Genomic DNA, 7,296 nt, shown 5'->3' on the forward strand with positions numbered 1-7,296 from the left:
GTAGCGTTTCTTCTTCACAAATCTAAACAAGTAAAATGACTGGCATGCTAAAACAACTCTTAGAAGTAAATTTTTCTCAAAAAGTACTTAAGTAAATGTAACGGGAGAGAATGTAGTGCATTACTATCCACCTCTACATGTGATAGGCGTTTGTTTCTTGCACTGCATTGATTTTTATTTTTTTATATGGATACATACTTTAAAGATCTCTGTTGATTATTCAATGATGATACTGGAATTTTTTTTTTTTTAAACTTGTGCATCATGTATTTGGGCCTTTTAGTATCCTAGGCAAATATTAGTGATTCAATTAACTGTTTAAAATTTTGAAATTGTAATAATTTCAAATACAATACATATACAAATTGTGGTCATTGTAAAAATGACCTTGAATAAAGCAACAGAAGATGGATGGCTGGCTCGATGGATGGAAGGATGGATGATGAACTGATTATTATTGTAATAATGATTTTCTTTTTCAAACATACAAAAGGTAATGAAAATATTTCTAATCATTCACCCACCCCTTGTCAAGGACTTAGATCAGGGGTGCCCAAGTCCGGTCCTCGAGAGCCCCTATCCAGCTTGTTTTACAGGTCTCCCTCCTCTAACACACCTGAATCAAATAATCAGGATCGTTATCAGGCGCCTGCAGAGCTTGTTGATGAGCTTATCATTTGATTCAGGTGTCTTCAAGGAGGGAGAAATGGAAAACAAGCTGGATAGGGGCTCTCGAGGACTGGACTTGGGCACCCCTGACTTAAATATTTTAACTAATTACATATATTTTGTTATATTTGTATTAAACACCTACATAGCTTGTTGTTCAGTTTGTGTCACAAGCAGATTCAATCTTTATGTGAACTACCTATCTAAACCTCATTGAAGGGCATTTCAGAGAATAATTGATTTTTTTTTTTTTTTTTTTTTTTTTTTTTTTTTTTGCATCATACAGTTAACAGTAAATACGTCCGAATGGGAAAAAAACTACGGCGCCTGGTTGGAAACTAGTTCAGAGTCTAAACACCTCCTGCCAATAGTCAGATTTCATATATCAATCGATATCAAGTGATTGATTGCGAGGTGTTTAAAACAAATCTCATTAATTCTGTTTTGTTAGGGTCGGCAATCCTTTTAAACTTGGAATATGTATATTGTAGCTATTTGTAGTCTTTAGTAGCGTGAACAATAGCTTTGTATCTGTACTCGTGTGCACTAATTGGTTTTATATAGAGTTGCCTTCTAGCCTGTAAAACAGTAAGAGCAGCAGTAAAACAACCTAATTGTCTCTGTTGCTGGACAGAAGGCAGAAGAGGTGTAGTTTTAAAAGAAACAAGTTGGAGTTTGGAAAACAACGACTGGAAGTACCACATTTAGCAAGGCAATGTGAGTGGGAGATGTCAGGGAAGCTCAGTTTGAACCCCGAGAAAAAAAAAAAAACATAGCTCAAAATGAGAACAATGAATAAACCAGCCAAGGGTTGCAAGAGAAAGTTAGGCTGGTGGTTTCATAGTGAAAAACATCTTGATATACGACCTTGGGAGCGTTTTCAGTGGAAAACATTTTAGTATACAGCCTTGGGATCTTAGACACAAAAAGGGAGTAAGTACGATAAGGCATGAGGCCGAAACCCAATGTAATAAGTTCAAAGGCATGAGTAAAATCTCACAAAAAGAGAACAGGCCTCCGCGGCCTGCCGAAATAATAGCACAGGGGGAAGACCAAGTGGTTACTGTGTTATATTCTGGGGAAACCAAATGGGTGAATGTTCTGATACAAAATGTTACCTGCGGGAAAACTAATACAAAAAATGTGTCTGGTCCGAAGCATTTAAATCTCTTCTTCTAGCCTGGCGGTTGATGATGTGATGTGGAGGCGGTTGATCGGAACATCTGCTGGGAGGTCGCAACGGCACTATGTTCCTCCGCGTCGGTTGTGTTGTCAGATCATGGGCCACCATCCTTTGTGTCCTTTCTGCATGGTGGCTGAGGAACGTCGACTCTTCGGGGAGTCCAGCACAGCTTCCGACGCTATATGATCGGGCCCGGACCCCACTGCCCCCACGCAGAGAGCAGAGTTCCTATGGTGGATGATGAGCGCCGACTCCTCCGGGGATCCTGTGCTGCTTGCGACGACGATTGACCAGCCATATCGTGGCAAATGGGCGGTGACCTGCGCTGACACGGCTAGCCACGTGTGCCATCTTGGCTTCAACCTCACTTCCTCTTGCTGGATGACCAGGGGGAGTCGTCCCTATGCTAATGGCAGGATCTTTGGCCCCATGATCAACGAAGGGTGCTCTCTCTCAGTCGCTTCCGAAACACCTGTTTGTATGTGGCTGGAAAACGCCTGTCAGTCACAGTTTAATGGCACCAAGTGGACGGCCAGAATCTTCACCAATCTATGGCTGGCAAATAATACAGATGCACGGGTCATCATGCAGCTTCTGTGGCCTGTTTTTGTGGCTCCTGCTCCTCCGGAACCCCCCCCCCGGCCCCCCCCATGACCCCTTTGCCCCCTCTTTTGACCCCTTTGCCCCCTCTTTTGCCCTCTTGCACTTACAGTATCTTGCCCTGGAAAAGACACACTTTTATTGGACAGATTTATTGGACCATCTTGTTTCCCCCTTTTATGTAAATTATGTGACCCGAAGTGATTTAGCAATCCGGGTCAAAGGGCGGTGTGATGGAGAAATTATTATGTGACCCGAAGTGAATTAGCACATTATGCCTTATGATAAATTCAATCCGGGTCAAAGGGCGGAATGATGGGGGAAAATATTACATTATGCCTTTGTGATGTATTGTTTTTATGTATGATTGCTTCTGTGAACAACTTCTATTGTTTTTCACCTTGTCCCCATAGTTAGGAGACGCGCTTCAGAAGGGAATCTCACGAGATAACTTGTTTTGCACCATAGTATTGTTTTACTACACGCCTGGGTCCCATAGAGATAACTTGTTTTGCACCCGTAATATTTACCATTTGTTGCATCTGTTGCAGCACAGCTCATTTGTCCCATTGTGAAAAGCCCTTTATCAAGGGGGCTGAACCAAAAGTAGCTTTAATGTTTGTCATTGGGCAGGGCCGCACTGCACGGAGACGGAGGTTGGCCTCTCCGCCTCCGCGGGGCACGTCCCTACAAAAACCGGACATTTCTGGGCGACCCGTGAAGTCCGCCAGCGGGTCACGTACGGATCGCCTGGCTTTGTTCCTTCGCCGCCTTACCGGAGTGTGTTGGCTCCCCGCTCATTTGTCACGGTAAGCAATTTTCATTGCTAAAGGGACATTTCGTTTTGCTGTAACGGTAACGCGGGGATTCTGGGGTTGACAAACTCAAATCTAGCGTCATTGTTGACATTTGTTGATACTTGTTTGCTTGCTCTTGTGGGATTGTAATCAATAAATCTCATTTATTCTGCATTTTCTAATCAATAAACATTGTCTATTTTGCAAAAGTGTGCCTATTACTGATTCACTGTGAACCTGGAAATTTCAGAAAACAGCCTGCCACGTGCAGCTATAATATTTGCTGCGGCCATTTGGAGCACAGCCGCAGGGGTGATCTGCCTGTTCCTCCTCACCAGCAAGTGTCTGGAGGTCCAAATGGTGTCTTTGATGGTGTCAAGGGTGAGCCACTGCTTTTCAAAGTTCTCCCCTTGTGTTCCTGAGCAGCTCACCCCAAAAAGCGAGAACTGTGCATTTAGGACCTTCCTAACCGGCAAGTCCAGGAAATGCAGGTTTTCGGTTGTCGCCCACAGGTCGACTGCAGTGGTGCACTTCCAGAGGAGGTGGCGCCACAACCAGGTCGGGGGCAAGTTGAGTGCGCTGCCATTCCTCAGGAGTGCATGACGGTCCTGATTGGGAGAATCTTGTGGGCAAACATCTATGATAGGTCCTGGAGTCTGTTTGGGAGTGCAGGGTGATTCACGTGGCGCCAAACCGTTGAGGGCTCGCCTAACGTAAGCCCGCACACTGAACTCACCGGATCCCGCTCCTGCACAACAGGAATAAGAGTTTTTTTTTTTTTTTTTAACCCTTTCAGTCTTCTTTCTCTAGTCTAAAATGTTTTAAGAAATTCTTTATAAAAGCATAATGTGGTGGCAGAAAGAATGCCAATGGAAATCTTTGGTCTGTGACCAACAGTTTTAGGCTGCGCAGGTAGGAGCCCATCCAGAATCTGGCCATAGCCTGACTTTGCGGATTGCTGGACGGGCCCAATCCATTTTGGAGGGGGAGAGAGACGTACAGGCTCTCCAGGAACAAGTAGAGGTCTGGCACTCCTTTTCCACCTTTCTCCATTCTTTTTCTAATTGTGTCTCGACTTACCTTCTCCCACTTGGATCCCCAGATAAAACGGAAGATGGACCTGTCGAGTTCTAAATGAGTATCTCTCTTTGGGGTAAAAACAGAACCGATTAGTAAAAGCAATGGTAAAATAACAGCTTTGATAAGAATAACTTTTCCTTTTATAGTCATTTGTCCCAAACCCAGTCTCTTCCTCACTTTCCCTACCACGTCTACCCAATTAGTGTCCACTCCCCTATCCCCGCCAAATTTGTAGTCCCGCCTTGCCTGCCGATGTCCATTGTCCATAAAATTGGGCTCTAGTCTTTTTTCTGTTTAGCTTTGACCCAGAGGCCTGTCCGTACTAGTCAGTCAAGTCCAAAGTCCTATTGACAGATAAAAGGTCTGAACAGATAATATTAACGTCGACCATGTATAAAATGCATATTGTTAAAATTTCTCCGCGAACTGGGATTTTCACCCCCTTGATCAGGTCGTCCCTTCTCAACATCTGTGCCAATGGTTCTATACATAGAACATAAAGAAGGGCAGATAACGGACAACTTTGACGCTGTTAATATTGACTGCGTTTGTCATATTCCCATTAACAACAAATGATGTCCCAATCCCACCCACTCTATAAACTTTCCAGGAGACCCACATTTTTGCAGTACCATAAAGAGGTACTGGTGCAAGACCAGATCAAAAGCCATTTCAAAGTCTAAATTTAAAACTACTAGGCGCATATTTCTGCCTCTTGTGTAACAGATGGTGTCACGGATCAGCATAAGGCTGTCTGTGATCTTCCACCCCTTCTTGAGCAATAATGTGACTACTATTTGTCAAAGTCATTAAAAACAGGGATCAAGTCCTGTGCTAAAATTTCCCAAAACAACAGATAAAAGGCAAGGGGCAACCCATCCTCTCCTGGAGACTTGCCTTTCTAAAAATTTGCTAAGCATTTGCCCAGTTCACTTATGGCAAAATCCCTTGTTAAAAGCAGATCCCTCACTTTGTCTTCCATAAAATCTAAAACCTGTGTCACAATCTCCTGTTGGATTTCTTTCTTGTCATATTATGTCTGGTAAAAAGTTTTGACTACTCCTATTTATTTCCATGTTTGTTTCCATAATTACTCCATTTTCATTTTGCAATTTAAAAATCCCTCCACTTTTATTCATTATTGTTTTGAAGAAAATACCGGGTGCATGTTTCCCCTTCTTCAATTTCTCTTTCCCTGCTCTTAAGTATTACCCCCTTACTTTTAATTTCCGCCAAACTTGTCATTTCCATCTTAACCTGCTTGATTTCGTCATTAAAATCCATCCCCTTTTGCGATCAGTTAAAATACCTTTGCAGTATTTTCTGCAGTCCTAACATATGTCCAATTTCCTTTTTCTTTTTCTCTCTTCCTGCTCTTTTAAAAAATCGTCCGCGTCCTTCCCTTCACCATTTCCCACAACCATGCACGTGAATCAAACAAATCATGGAGGGTCTGCCAATCTCTATACTGCTCCCTGTATTGATCGACTATGACCTCATCGTCAAGCTGAGAGCAGTAGTTTCCATAACCCTTTCCCCATAGTCACCCCAGAACTCAGTGAAAGTATGCAGGACAGAAGCAGGTGATCTGAAAAAAAACAGGAATTAAACAAGCATCAACGGGTGACCAATCAGGTGTTAGGTATATAGTCGATGCAAGAGGCTCTGGTACTATCACTGTTGAACCAAGTAAAACCTTCCTTTCTCGGGTGTACGGTTTTAAAAAATCTTGTAAATTAAAAACCCAGGAGATGTCTTGTAATAAAACTGATTTTTTACCAATTTCAAATACTCCCCGACTCCATTTCTATCCCCTCCATGTAAATTACAATTAAAAGCCCCTCCTAAAATGAATGGTGCCCGGCCCAACATATGAGATTGCAAATTTTCTAAAATATCATCCCTGGTATGTGTATCATTAAAACCATAGATGTTTTTAATATTAAAATCCTGTCCCATAAAAGTCAATTGTGCTAAAAATGATAGCCCGTCATTCACTATCGTACTCTGTTTAAATTCGATGTGAGAATTGTTTATTAAAATGGCAATTCCATCTATTCTGTTTTCGTTTGAGTCGCTCCATATCGACCGATGCGGCGTTAAAACGTTATTATCTGCTGAATTAACTCTCAGGAAAAGTCAAGCCTAGACATACCTATACATTCAATGCAAGTCATTTTGTAGGTAAAGCGCACACTGTGGAAATTGTGGTTTTGTGATATGTATCTTTATAAAATCATATGGTGGTGGCAGAAAGAATGCCACTGGGAATCTTTGGTTTGTGACTTAGGCTGTGCAGGTAGGAGCCCATCCAGAATCTGGCCATAGCCTGACTTTTCGGGTTGCTAGATGGGCCCAATGCATTTTGGAGATGGAAGGACACGTACATGCTCCCCAGGAACAAGTAGAGATCTGGCACTTTTTTTCCCACCTTTTTTCATGGTGTCTCGCCTCACCCTCCCACTTGGACCCCCAGATAAAACGGAAAATGGACCGGTCGAGATCTAAAATAGTATTTTTCTTTGGGGTACAAGCACAACTGACTAATAAAAGCAATGGTAAAATATCAGCTTTGATTATCAACACTTTTCCTTCTATAGTCAGCTGTCTCGTTCCCAAAAAATCTAGTCTCTTCCTCACTTCCCCTACAACGTCTACCCAATTGGTGTCCCCTCCCCGATCCTTGCCAAAGTTAATCCACAGTATTTTTTGGTCAGTCTATGTCACCTTCAATGGTAGTCCTGTCTTCTCCGCCGATGTCCATGGTCCATAAAATTGGGCTCTAGGCTCATCTCTGTTCAGCTTTGACCCAGAGGCCCATCTGTACCAGTCAGTCAAGTTCAAAGTCCTGCTGACAGATAAAAGGTCCAAGCAGAGGATATTAACATCGTCCATGTATAAAATGCATTTTGCTAAAATTTCTCTGGCACCTGGTATTTTCACTCCCCTGATCAGGTCGTCCTTTCT

General features: G+C 42.7%; 1 pseudogene; it reads right to left on the reverse strand.

Moving 5' to 3' along the window:
- Window positions 1-1,941: 1,941 nt before the first annotated feature.
- LOC130917121 (uncharacterized) lies at window positions 1,942-7,093 on the reverse strand (annotated as a pseudogene).
- Window positions 7,094-7,296: the final 203 nt, after the last annotated feature.

This window comes from Corythoichthys intestinalis, chromosome 6, assembly GCF_030265065.1.
Source record: "Corythoichthys intestinalis isolate RoL2023-P3 chromosome 6, ASM3026506v1, whole genome shotgun sequence".
Classification (NCBI taxonomy): Eukaryota; Metazoa; Chordata; class Actinopteri; order Syngnathiformes; family Syngnathidae; genus Corythoichthys; species Corythoichthys intestinalis.